Raw genomic sequence first — 16,113 nt, forward strand, 5'->3', positions numbered from 1 at the left:
AGGTGGGGAAGGGTATGCGCGGTGGTTCAACAAACATTAAAGGAGAAAGCCGCGTTCTGGATATTTGTAGATAATTTTCAAAGATTCGACATCTTTGAACGCCAAACCGAGAAGAATCAACGACTAAAATCGGACCAAAAGGTTAAATTCCTGAGACGAAATCGAATTTCGATTAAAGAAATTCGATTTTAGATTTTCTAATTAAGATGATAGATTCCGTTTAGTTATCTTTGTTTCGTTTATTGAATTAAGAGAATGAAAGGCCGGACGAGGAAATTGTAGTTTGAGGAGGGGGTAGGAGGACAAAGGTGAGGAGGAGGGAGGGAGTGAGAAACACTTGCAAACATTATGCATATGAAAATCAACTTCTTAAGAACGGAACAGAACCGAATCAACATACTAGACCCATATGCAAGCTGGAACGGTATCCTTTCAGATAAGGATTTACAATTACAAATAATAATAATAATAATAATAATAATAATAATAATAATAATAATAATAATAATAACGTATTACGTTTAACAAGACACATAAACCTACACCCTACATCCAACTACCTAGAAAATGCTGCTGTCATACCTGACATAGTTATATGGAATATGTCAGAGAAAGTAGTAATCTTAGTTGAAGTGAAAGTCCCTAATGATAAAGGTCTGCACTTAGCTGAAAGGGAGAACAGACTAAATATCAAGGTCTCATGTATTATAAAAAAAAAAGAAACTTGAACATTAGGCAAATATCAATCATATATGTAAATATAGGTGCCATAGGGCAAATGAAGAACAACCTGAAGTTCTACCTAACTAATATACCTGGTAAACCAAGTGCAAAATAGATCCAGACAATTGCACTTAAGGGAATAACGAGTATACTTAATAGCGCTCTTGGCTGGTTTCAATAAACAGCCGGGAAATGTTGGCAGCTGGTTTGGTTTCCCCATACCCAGCATTACAATCTTCCAGAAAGCAGATTTAAAAAAAAAAATATATATATATATATATATATATGTGTGTGTGTGTGTGTGTGTGTGTGTGTATATATATATAAATATATATATATATATATATATATATTTCAAGATACTAAATTAATAAGGATAAATGTACATTAATTTTTATATATGTATATATGTATGTATATATATATGCATATGAAAATGTATATATATATATATATATATATATATATATCCTGATTTTAGGTGGGCGCCCGTCTAGCCGCCTGATGAGCTGTGATACAGCGAAACACTACTGTATGTGGATTACTATATATATATTAGGTCTGGTAAGTATATTCATCCCTTCTTTTCCCTATATCTGCATCTCTCATTCTCCCTCTCTCTCTCTCTCTCTCTCTCTCCTCTCTCTCTCTCTCTCTCAGGCCTTCCTCTTTTCTTACATAGGCTTTTGTATGTGTATGGGTGTACGTATTATATATATATATATGTATGTGTGTGTGTGTGTGCGTTTGTATATGTATACGTCTGTGCATATAAATGTATAAAATAATAAAATAGAGCGTTTCATATCTGTTCTAAAATGCAGTTTAAGTTGGACGCGAAGTCTTTGTTCCTTTTTCCGAATGAAAATTAACTTTACAGCGTGTCTCCTCAAAACGATTTATGTCCTTTGGATTTTTATTCTCTCTTAGAATATTGTCATTGCAATGCAAAATATTACAGTTAAATTCGCATTTCTTTATCTTTATTTACTGTTTAATTTTAATTTTTTATGTAGATATGTATTGTTTGCATGTGTGCTTTTGCGTACTTATATATACTTATATGTATTTAAGACTAACGTGGCACTTACTTATTAGTTATGCCTTCCCTCATTCCTCTTCCCCCGCGCATGCACATTTCTTTAACAACACTGAGAAAGGCCCAAGGTACGGTCGAAAATATGTTCTTCTAAAAAGAAGTTTTTAATTTTTTTCATAATAATATCTTGTATTCCCGTATGTCATAATAGAGAACGAATAAACGAAAAGTTGTAAACTTTTATAAGTTTCCTATTCATTTTTTATACATTTCCATATATACACACACACACACACATATATATATATATATATATATATATATATATATATACATATATATATATATATATGAATATATATGTATGTATGTATTATGCATATATATATATATATATATATATTTCTTTTATTAGGGGTAAACAGTTACATGTGGTCGCTACAAATAGCCATCTGTTTCAGGCAAAGACTTCATCAGGCGACCTGGAACCTCACGACGCAAAAGAAAAAATCTCTTTGACTGAAACAGGTGGCTATTTGTAGCGACCATATGTAACTGTTTACCCCTAATAAAAGAAATATTCCGCTCTTTTTATTGAGCACTATTTAACAACCTCTTTGTCTTCATTAGCTTTGACTTTTGAACACATCTGAATCTCTCTCTCTCTCTCTCTCTCTCTCTCTCTATATATATATATATATATATATATATATATATATATATATATATATATATATATATATAATGTTCACGTATGCTTCTGGAATACTGATTTAAAAGTTATGAGGTTTTTTGAAGTATGAAAACTATGTTACTTGTTGCATTTAATATTTTATTCTTTTATATTTTAAGCGGTCCTCCGCTATGGATACTTTTTTTGTGATCAAGAGCGGAGAATCGCTTGAAATATTTAAAAAATTAAATATTAAATACAAATAGTAACATCGTTTTCCTGCTTCAAAAAACCCTCATAACCTTTAAATCACTAGTATATACCTTATATAAATGTTTAAAATGGTCTACTGAAATTAATTCAAATTTAAGTATCAAGTTTCAATGTTACTAGAATTCGTTTTAAATTGAATACTTAACTTTGTTTTAGACTCTCTTTTTTGTTTTGCCGTTTATTTTTTACGTCGTATTTTTTATAATTTATAATTTATAATTTACTATTTTCCCTCAGAAATTGCATTCAGAATAAAGTGAGAACCTAATATAAGAAAATAAAACAGTAATGATTTAAATAAACCATTATCTTCATGTGCCATGTCTTCTAATAATAATCCGCAAAAGTCATTAAAAAATAATAAGCTGATCATTCCACGTTTGACCTCACTCTATAAAGTAGGTCATTCAATAAAGCAATAGATAATAATTGTCCTTATACTAAAGTCGAAACGACACCGGTGTGTATATTTCATCATTTAGAATAATCGTTACCAACATTTAGTGTCATTGTCCTGTCCAGAAAATCAATTTTACAATATATATTTGATTATTGCGAATTCCCAAGTTTTTAATTTTAGCAATAAACGATAGTATTTGAAAAAAAAAAGAAAAATTTTCGTTTCACCAATCATACAGCAATTCACATAAATTCGCTCATCTCGAATCATCCAATAAATTGTATCCAATTTTGATTCTCTGAAACTTGATAATTAATAGGAATGTCTAAGGCAATTCGGAAAACACACACACACACACACACGTATATATATATATATATATATATATATATATACTTCATTTACAAACAAAATTAATATAGGAAAGTATAGATTATTAAGTATTTACTCAATACGTAGGTAGAGCTAGATAGTAAGTTATAAAATATATATAGCGATTAAGCTACACTGAATATTCCACGTTTCATCCACTCTATGACTCTTTAGGCGCATACGTCTGAATAACGTACTATATATATATATATATATATATATATATATATATATATATATAAACTCACAGATTAGATATCATCCTCTCATTTACATTGAGGTAATACTTTCAGGATGATCCTAGCCAAAAAGGTAAAGCTCAATATTTAACAAAACAGAGCAATATATAAGTTTAATTATATAAGTTTATATAAGTTTAATTATATAAGTTTATATAAGTTTAATTATATAAGTTTAATGATTAAAGTTAAATTCTGTAGATTAAAATATATGCACATATATTTAAGTTAAGAATGTATTGTTTGAAACAAAGAATATATGGAGAAAAATTATGTTTATTTATGAGCCATTATTAAAAAAACCTGGATTAAGGAAAGAAGCATAATTTTTCTCCATATATTCCTTGTTTCAAATAATAATTTCTTAACTTAAATATATGTGTATATATTTTAATATACAGAATTAAACTTTAATCAGTAAAGTTACATATATATATATATATATATATGTATATATATATATGCACATATATTACTGTACAGGCAATAACCCTTATCCCCGAGTGGCTTCCGGGCCTTGGTAAGTTGTGACTCCCATGTAATATATATATATATATAACTACTTCATTTACTCACATAAAATTAATATACGAAAGTATGAATTTATGTGTAAACTTTAAGTATTTACTTCAAAAGTGCTCAATATGTAGGTAGAGCTAGTTAGTAATTTATGAAATATATATGGCGATTAAGCTACACTGAATATTTGGCGTTTCATCCACTCTAGGATTCGTCAGGCTTATGCGCAAATTCTGTTGCTGTTTCTCGTTTTTATATGGTCCTCTTCTGTTGAGGATTTTAGTTACCCAATCAGCTTTCTAGTATCCACCGCGCTCCCTCCTATCAGCCAATGGGCATGCATTTTATCGAACAAAGGATATGTTTTAAAACTAGTTTAGTGATTTAAGTAAGTAGACTCAGTAATAACTCAAGCGATGAAAATGCATTTAACAGGTCAACCAATATCTACGAAACAGCCCTAAAAATAGTGGATACAAAAATATCGATATCAAATACAAGCAACAAAACACCAATAACTATAATAAAATTAAAAATAGAAGAAAAAGAACTATAATCTGGTATACGGGCCCATACAATCAAATGTTAAAAACAAAACTTGGCAAGAAATTTCTAGATCTTATTGAAAAACACTTTCCCGCAACCAACACCTTACACAAAATCTTCAATAAAAATACCTTAAAGTTATCCTACAGTTGTGGCGAAAATTTAGAGATTATAATTAAAGCACATAATAACAAAATACAAAATAAAAACAATGTAAACAACAACAAAATAAACAATAAAAAAGTAGACACCATGACAAAAATAAAACTTACACTAGCAGAAATAATAATAATAATAATAATAATAATAATAACTATAATAATAATAATAATAATAATAATAATAATAATAATAATAATAATAATAATAATAATAACAAACCAACCCCGGACAAGAACAACCATACTATAAATAAAAATACTAATAACGAACAAGATAAATGCAACTGTAGACACCGCACACCGCCCAGTTCAAAATAAATGTCTAACAAAAATGGTATTTTATCAGGCAACAACAGAATACTATTAAAAAAACACCGAATATATATCAACTAATGTCACGGTAACAGATAATGAGCGAATTTCTAACAGTATTTTGTCTAGTTTATTATTTATAACATCTTTTCCTGAACTTACCGTGTTAAAGAGAGTGTCGGCCGCCATTTTGAATTTTCCAATACATCGGTAAACATTGTATGCTTTTCGAGCTGAATAAACATGTTACATTGAATAAAAACACGATAAATATATCCAGTTAGGTAGAAAAGTAACTTATATTGACTTTGATAACATTTATTTGTTATATTTTTTTTTTGACAACTTTTTCGAATCTATGTGTACAGTAATACAAACCCTAAATAAGTTTCGTAATTGAGAACAATAGTAAATTAATAGCAAATAATGTGGGGTTTGAAATTAATAGTGAATTTATCTATCTATCTATCTATCTATAAAACTGAGAATATGTGTGTGTGTGTGCGTGTGTGTAAGATGCCACTGTGGTATTTCCATAGGTTCCACTAGTTTTTGTTATTTCTCCATTGAACCAAAATATTATGCGTTACACAATCATAACAATACTTATATATTTATATGTTTAATGAATTCACAAAAAACAAATCATGCCATACTGTGAGTTATTGTCAGATAGGAACTTCGAATCTCCTAAATGTATCTCAGCAATTAATGCCTTCCGTAACTGTCCTCTCGCCACGTTTTTGGCCAAGTAAGCACCTGGCCGGCTTTGGGGAGGATTGAAACCGCTATCTTCAGACAATGCTCATCTGAAACCATAGAGATTTAACGTGCCCCGAAGGTTGGATATTTTTGGTCTTATAAATCCACGTTTATATCTGATCTTCGATTGTCGGGTCCGTACCGAATGGTATATATATTACTTAATTGGAATTCATTATTAAGATGAGTGTTATTTATTAATTTATTTATTACCATCTGAGGAACGACAGAGGAGGAATTGGCCGAAACGACGTGAAACAACTAAAAAAGATGAGGATAATAGTCCGCAATAAATAAAATTAATAAATAATACTGATCTCAATAATGAATTCCAATTCAATAATACAGGGTGACACCCCCCCCAAAAAAAAAAAATCTAAATGAAGGCCATCTAGAACATATGATGTAGAACGGAGAAAAAAAAAGGCCAAAGACCCTAGTGTTTTGGTGTGATTTTTTTTATATAATAAATTAGTTACGACCAAAGTTTCATTTGATTCGGACAAAACACTAAAAAACGGGGCCTAATTAGAGTTGGGCCCGTTTTGGGGGAGGGGGGTCACCCTGTATATATTAAACAACAATTAACACGCCCCCCCCCTTTTTTTACTTTCTTTTCCTTCTTCGTGGTATGGGTTCGAGCTTGCTTGCCTACGACCATTTTTTTTTTTGCTCTCGCATTTTTTTTTCTTTTGTACGAATAAAATCCTTTATACACACCTCCATATTCTTTTCTGCCTTCGCGTCACAGGTTCGAGCCTGCCTGCCTACTACATATTTTCTTGCTCAACACACGTCTACAAACACTCGGGAAACGCCGGGCACCCAGGCTAATCTTTAATATAAATCTCACCTGTGTGTTTAAATGTATGCATGTATGTTTGCATGTATGTATGTATGTATGTATGTATGCCAAAGACATTCGACAGAGGCGATGGATTTTCACCAGATCGATATCGTTTTTAAGCTCGACAAATATCGAAACATTGGCTGAAGACATTAATTCCTTTACTTCAATTGGGCAATTTTCGAATTACTAGCCTTAATTTAAATCTTCGCCACTTCCGGTTTGACAATGAGCGCAACAGCAAAGACGTCAGGGTTTTTTTCTCACGTTCTTTGCTTCCTTCGCAGTACGGGTTCGAGCCTACCTGCCTAACTACAACCACTTTTTTTGTTGCTCAACACACACTTCAAACAGTCGGGAAACGCCAGGCACTCAGGCTAATTCATAATATAAATCTCACCTGTCTGTTTAAACGTATGTATGTATGTATGTATGTATGTATGTCTAAAACTTTCGACAGAAGCGACGAATTTTCATGAAACTGGTATCGTTTTGAACTTCAACCTTTTCGGACGACAAATATCGAAAAATTGGAAAATCAAGTCCGTCACTCTCAGCTGGCACTTTTCTACAGGGAGGGGTCGCATTTTTCGCCGATAGTTTCGAAACTCATCCCCCTCTTTTCGATTGAATAGCCTTAATTTAAACCTCGCCAATTCCCGTTTAGCGATGGACGCAATGGCAAAGACGTAACTTTTTTCCTACTTCGCGGTACGGGTTTGAGCTTGACTTCCTACTACCATTTTTTTTTTACTCCAAACACCCGTGCAACGCCACCCAGGTTAGTAATAAATAAATCGCTTAATTAAAAACTTTTTTAATTATAATCTGAACTTTTAATAATAATCTGGACTTTTTAATTAAATCTAAACTGTTTAATTATAATCTGAACTCTTTAATTATAATCTGAACTTTTTAATTATAATCTGAACTTTTAATAATAATCTGAACTTTTTAATCAAATCTAAACGTTTTAATTATAATCTTAACATTTTAATTATAATATGAACTTTTTAATTAAATCTAAACTTTTTAATTATAATCTGAACTTTTTAATTATAATCTTTACTTTTTAATTAAACCTAAACTTTTTAATTATAATCTCACCTTTTTAATTATAATCTAAACTTTTTTAATTATAATCTGAACTTTTTAATTATAATCTGAACTTTTTAATTAAATCTAAACTTTTTAATTATAATCTGAGCATTTTAATTATAATATGAACTTTTTAATTATAATCTGAACTTGTTAATTATAATCTGAACTTTTTAATTAAATCTAAACTTTTTAATTACAATCTGAACTTGTTAATTATTATCTTAACAACCTTGACTCTTTTTTCTCGTTGCAACTGCGTTTTATGCTGGTTACAAATACAATCGTATCTATAAGGAGTAATGTTATAATAGCAAGTTTTTTTAAATAATTTTTTTAGCATGAAATGTTTACATTTGGGAGTATTTCAACATTAAAGAAACATCTTACGGACACAGCACAAGATGCTTAATGAAACTAGTTTTTATATATAAAAGTTTTCATAGTTATTTCTCTATTTTCAGATGTAGTTACATAATTATCTTCGACGAAACGTTTGTCAATATATATATATATATATATATATATATATATATATATATATATATATATATATATATATATATATATATATATATATATATCGAGAAATGAGAACATACGCGTGCATAATTTCAATTTAAGAACATGTCTCTCGAATTTTACTATTCGGAAACGACAAAAAATTGGTTCTTAGATAAATACATCTGAGTTGATTAAAAGAAAAAAGGTTTGTGTAATCAGAAAAAAAATAAATAAGAAAAATGTCGCTAAGGAAACTACTTGTCACTTAACAAAAAAATAATAAAAAAAAGAAAACAAGAAAAATCAAACCATAAATAAAAGGAAATTTCAAAGAAAATTGACTTTAAAAAAAGCAAAATGAAAAGAAAAATCGTATTCATGCGTTCTGCACATGCGCAGTGTGATCCACAAAATTGATTCATTAAACGTACTTTTCCACCATATATTTTTGAGAAAAAATCATTGAATTTGTTTATCCTTTAAAGTGATCTTTTCTAGTATATTTGGCTTCGGCCCACCCACCCTTTGGGGAAAAAAACAACAATGGTCGATGATGAGATGAGGAACAAACAACCATCAGTAAACCATTTCCTGTCCAATATTTTTATGATAAAATTCCCGGCATTTTGTCTTCATTTGACGACTCTGGTACACACATCTTATACATATAAAATAATATATATAAAATAATACATATATCATAATACATATAAGATAATGATAAAAATTGGTACCTATACATCAATGTATATAAAGTAATACATATAAAATGATACATATAAAATATACACATAAAATAATATATATAAAAATAATACCTACATAAAATTCACACAAAATAACACATATAAAAAATACATATAATATAATTAAGATAAAAAAAATACATATTAAATGTTACATATATAATAATTCATATAAAATAATACATATAAAACAATAAATATAAAAATGCACACAAAAACATAATTCATATAGTATAATTCATAGAAGACAATACATATAAAATGATACATTTAAAACGATATATATGAAAATGCACACAAAACAATACATATAAAATGATACATTTAACACAATATATATGAAAATGCACAGAAAATAATACATATAAAATGATACATATAAAAATGCATATAATATAATTAATTTAAAATTTAAAATAACACATATAAAATGGTACATATATAATAATTAGGGCTGTGACAACAGCATATTCTTTTCATTGTTTTGACTCTCGAGTATATATCCGATATAGTTAGACACAATTAATCAACTGTGAAGCACAACACTCTATATAAAATCATATAAGATATCAACGGATACACACTCCATAGTCAAAACTGAAAAGAATATGCTGTTGTTCTAGCCCTAATAATAATACATATAAAACGATACATATAAAATGATACATTTATGTAGAACATAGACAGCAAATTGTACATATAAAATTGTACATATGAAATAAGACATATAAAATAATACGTATAAAATAATACATATAAAAATACAAATAAAAACACATAAAAACATACATAAAGTTTTTTCATTTAAAAAATACATAAAAATACCTATAAATGATATATATAAAAGTTTACATAAAAATTATACATATTAAATAATACATATGAAATCATATAAAGTGATACATATAAAATAATTCATATGAAATCTTACGTATGAAATGATATATATAAAATAAAACATATAACATAATACATATAAAACGTAATAAATATAAAATACTTATATAACAAATAACATAAAATAAGACATATACAATCATAACAAATATAACAAATTGCACATAAAATAATGCATATGCAATCATACATATCAAACATAGATTAAAAATGCATACAGATAATCCATAGAAAATGGTAATATATACATATAAAATACTACATGTCAAATAATATTTATAAAACATTACTTACAAAAATACATATAAAATAATATATATACAATATAAATATAAAATAATATATATAAAATATAAATATAAAATAATATATATAATATAAATATAAAATAATATATACAATATAAATATAAAATAATATATAAAAATATGAATATAAAATAATATATATATAATATAAACATAAAAAATATATATATAAAATAATGCACATAAATATTATACAACATATAATACAAAAATAATACATATGAAATAATACATAAAACTAATAAATATAAAATAATACATATAAATAAAATATTACATATAAAATAATACATATATAATAATACATATAAAATATTACATAAAAATGATGCGGATAAAATAATACATATAAAATAATACGAATAAATAATACATAAAAATATTACCTATAAAATAATACATGAAATGCATATAAAATGATACATATATAATATTGCATAAAATGATATACATTAAATAGATCACATAGACTAATGCAGATAAAATTATACACATACAATAATATAGCGTATGTAGATAGAGAATTTTGAGTGTTATTTTCGAAGAATAATTAACAGTAAAGCAACCCACGTGGTTAATTTAAATAAAATTTGAATCACATGATTAGATTTTCAATAATCACGTAAATAAATTTCACCCATTTATAATTTGTGAAACAGTTCTTATATGTATAGTATCGTTTCCAAATAAAGGCTCACATGTTTTAATTTAAAGGCTACCACGTTGAGGAGCTACGGGCACGAAGGTGGTTCCATTAAACGAGCGAACTTTTGTGCTCCATAATTTATTTTTCTACATAGTACCCACCATTCTACATGCATTTTTGCCTCTTTTCATGCCTTGGTCGAAAAAGTCCAGATTAGCTTTGTCACTACCTTTAAATAGACGAGCTCCTCGCCCAACTATGTTGCCATTACCTGCATCAGTTCTGTAAACGTTCATCAACTGCATAGGCTTCGTAAACGTTCATCAGGAGCCGGCGACTGTTAGTTGATTCATTATTATCTTACATGGAAGAATTCAATGACCCATGTCTGGTTTTGACGCACTCCATGCTTTTTTAGTATCTTACACAATCAATATCTGCAACAGATAGATGAAACGTTTAGGTCATGAATGCATAAGTTCCGTTATCATAATAATGCAATTTGATATGATTCGACTGATTGAGTTTCGCGTGCAGTGCCTTTTTATATGATTTGATCGGCTCCAGAAGAAAGCTATCAGAAAAAAAAATTAATAAGTGTTTTCTCTGAGCGCTGATTTGATAACAAATTGACACCCTGTCACGTGGTACTATCTTGAAATATGTCTGATCAAAGAGGCAATGTTTTAGTTTTTGGTCCGCAGAATTTGCATGGGTTTATATAACAAATGTACGCGCAACTGATGTTACGGAAAGGGACGGTCCCCAATAAGTAAGAAAGCAAACTAGATAAGTTGAAAAGGTTATTTGGAAAAGGTTAGAATCGAACCCAGTAAAAAAAGTTTTCTAAATAAAAGTGTACATTGAAATGTCAAAAATGCAGAACGATTGTCAATGTTCTTGAAAATAACTAAATATTATTTATGTCATAAATAGATATTTAATTTAGGAATGCAGTCGATTGTTCATTCTTTTAGTAGTAAAGGGATTGTCGACCAAGTATTAGTTATTAAATTTGGGATCATTTATTTTTCTATTTTGTTCTATAAATTATATGTTTATTGAAATAAACTGTTTCTATGAGAGTCTATTCTTTTCTGTCATGTCTGTGTACACATGTACACATACTAAACTTTAAACACATACGCACACGCACACTCATATATATATATATATATATATATATATATATATATATATATATATATATATATATAATTAATATGTGCCTACAAACATTATTGTTTTCTCATTTCGGCAATCATCAGTGCAGGGCGTCACGATTACCGCCGGTCGAGAGATTCGTACCGGGCCGAAATTAAAACATTATTTTTAAATGCTTTAATGTCTGTCAAAGTGATTTAATGATAATAATAACATAATCTGAACATGCGAGCTACTGACACACACACACATGCACATACACATACACACACACACACACACACACATATATATATATATATATATATATATATATATATATTAGTGATTAAACGATACTAATATTTTTCGCAATTCCGATACAATTACTGATTCTATACTAAATTCCCGATTCCGATACAATTACCGACTCCGATTCTGATTCTTTATAACTCTAAATATTTGATAATATCAAAATTATTTTTCCTGAATATCGTAAAAATGCTTGTAAAATTTGCATATATTTTTCCCGGAACAATGCTTCTTACTTAGAACTGTGGAACTCTCTTCCGTTTGCCTGTTTCCCAGCTCACTACAACTTGGTTGTCTTCAAGTCCAACATAAACAAATTCTTGATGAACCACCCCCTTAACTAATCCAATCTACCAAATTCCCATTATAACGACTACTATGATATTATCCCCTCGATTATTATACACTCAATAACCTTAATTCTCGAGTGGCCTCCGGGCCTTGATAAATGGTGACTCCTTTTTAAAACAAAATCCCAACAAGCAGATTCCGATACCTCAAAAGTTCCGATTTTAGTTTTAGTCGTAGTTTACAATCAATCAATACTTATTATTCTATTATTACTGCCAGCAGTGGAAGATTTTGCTTTAAACAGAATCAGATGAGAAAAGATAATAAAAGGAATCGTTTCTGGCATTGGAAAAAGGGCATACGTTTTTCCGATTCCGATCATCCAAAAAGTTCCGATTTTACCAATTCCAGATTCTTACTCCTATTAATATGTATGTGCGTGTGAGTCTGTGTTTGTGTCTGATATGATGTTTGTACTGATTATTTAAATTCCAATATTTAAAAAAAATATACTCTATCATTTTTTTTGCAATGGTTGACTTAACAGTCGTCTTACAATTGTATCTTACTAGCATTTCAGACCGGCGTTGCCCGGGTGTTTGGAGGTGTATGTTGAGCAAAAAAAAAAGCGGTCAATTTTTATAACTTTTATCCCTATTATGACCCCTTAACATTTATTGTTTTGGGCTGAAATCAAGTTATTAAGTTAGATCCATGTCCAAAGAATATATATCTAAAATTTCAAGTGCTTAGACCCAAAATTGTCGGAGGAGTTTGGCAGAGTTCTCAAAGGTCAAATCGTTGAACTTTGACCTCTTAACAGCAAAAAAGATTTTCCCAAACCTCAGTACCCTGTATATCAAATTTTGAGTCTGTAGACTTTAAATTGACATAGTTATTGCGTACGGAAATGTACACACACACACACCGACACACACACAGACACGTTCACTTTTATAGATACATAGATTTTATATGTATATATTCTTTTTCTAGACACCACTTCAGCATCTCTGTATATTAATGTATAATGTATAATTGTTAAACAGTTATAAATAGAATATAGAAAACGAGATTCAAACGATCGTTGATAATAGTTGATGGAAACTAATAGAGAAGGTGTTAACGATAGCAGGGGGGATGGTACAAGAATCAACATTAGAAATAAAAAGAGGAATACAACTGCATTAGGGGATTGGATCAGGGAACTTAATAGAAACAATAAAGATTTTGAATTGAAATGGTCAGTAGTGGATAGGGGGAAGGAAGTATAGCCCTGGGAAATCAAAAATGTGCAATCTATGTTTATTGGAAGCTTACTACATAGTGAGTTCTAAAGAAGAAATCTATAAATATAAAAGCGAAAATGCATGTATGTGTGTTCGCTTTTTCTGTATGTCGACAAAAGGCTTTTTTCAGAGAAGCGGTCGGTCGGTTCACAACTTTTTAAAACTTTTTATATCACATATAAATCGTAATATCTCACAGTTAACAACGAAGCTCGCCTGTCTATTTAATTTGCTCGATTTCGGGAAGATAAATATTCAACATTTGTCGCTCGTCGCATGTGGTTTAGGCTTTTTCCTATGACATCTTGGAAAAATAAAAATCCCGCAGTCAAACTTGACCTCATGAACTCATTAAAACGGGCACCTGCCAAATCCAAGTAATTAAATAAATTCAAACGTGTTTCCGTTAATATCTCGCGGTGGGGCAATGGTTAACGTCGCACGTTTTTTCACACTTTAATTTACAACTTTGCCTCAACGGTTCGGGTTCGATCCTCATACTTACTTCTTTTTAAACCCCCCCCCCCGGAGTTTCCACCCCCCCAAACACCCGGGCAACGTCGGGTACCCCTCGCTAGTATTAAATAAAAGGCTAAACACTATACAGGGATGTCTTCACAGGAATAGGTTTCTGCTATCACGCCTTAAATGTAACTGAGGGTAAAACTTTTTATAACAATAAAGATACTTGGGTACAAGGCCAAACTTTAGTGTAGAGTTAAATAGCTTGGAATGATGTAGTCTAAACGAAGCATCCAAATCTAGTAAGCAAAACTAGTTTCTATTATTCTAAACTGGATAAGAAATATAAAGTATAAAGCTCAACAAAGATTAGAAACATTGTTCCATAACCGCGAGCACTTTTTTAGTATTTAGTTGTAGTAGTATTGATGGTGAAATAAGTGGTGTCGTTTCCAGATCAATAAAACAACTTAACAATAAACTAGCAATTATCAAAAAATTAAATTAGCAATTGGTGGATTGGAAATTAATTGATATTGTCCTCCGACGACTAAAGCTTGTAAAATCCTTGCTGGTTGATTTACTCTTGTTCTAAATGTTTTTATCCAAAAATGCAAGGTTAAACACCTTTTAATCGGAGTGAAACACACTTGTAGCTATTAGCTGATTTTGTTGTCAGAATAATTGTTATGAGGATATATATTATTTTATTTAGGTATCCAAGACCACAATACACGAATTGTGGTTTTGGATTTGGAGCCATGAGTTACCTCAGTAGATTATGGATGAATGGCAGATGTAAGTTAAACCCATGGATATATAATCAGCTTTAAGATTAAAAACATACTTTAAATTTTTTATTGTTTTATTAAGCTATCTTAGCCTTTTCTATATCTGTTTAATTAAATTAATTAATAAATTATAGACGCTTTTTAGTATTTGCTAAACTTGAAATATTAAACGGCCCTAGTTGTCTCCCTTTAATTGTTATAAGTACCCACGATGATCTTTGTTTCCCATAATTTTCAACTAATTTTTGAAAATTAATAATGAAATGAATTATCCCCTTCGTAGCTAGGATTTCTCAATCATCGATAATCAAAGTAGATTAGAACAAAAGAGAATAATAGAATATTAAATAAAAAATAGAATGAGATCCCTAACCTCGAATGATGTATGAAGATAAAATAAATATCAGGTAATGTCATTCTTTATTTCCATATTTAATAAAATATTAACCTTAAACTGGTCTTAATCTAAGTAATAAGATAGCCGATATTTTGTAAACATTGAAACCAGCATAATGCGAATACGAAACTAACTAAACCGTAACGTTTTAGCTAGGTTCTTCTGGCCATATTATAAATGTAAAAATAAAAATCTAAAAAAAATTTTTAATTAATTATGTGAAATAAAGATATATAGAAATCTAATTTAAGAATTCAACGAATAGTATTATTAGAAGATATTAAATGGCTACGGGTTTTTGTGGTAACTTCTTATGACAGGTTTTTAAATAATGATACGAAAATTAGGTGAAAATTATTATTA

The sequence above is a fragment of the Euprymna scolopes genome, chromosome 23, assembly GCF_053919585.1.
Source record: "Euprymna scolopes isolate OS-2025 chromosome 23, ASM5391958v1, whole genome shotgun sequence".
In the NCBI taxonomy this organism is placed as follows: Eukaryota; Metazoa; Mollusca; class Cephalopoda; order Sepiida; family Sepiolidae; genus Euprymna; species Euprymna scolopes.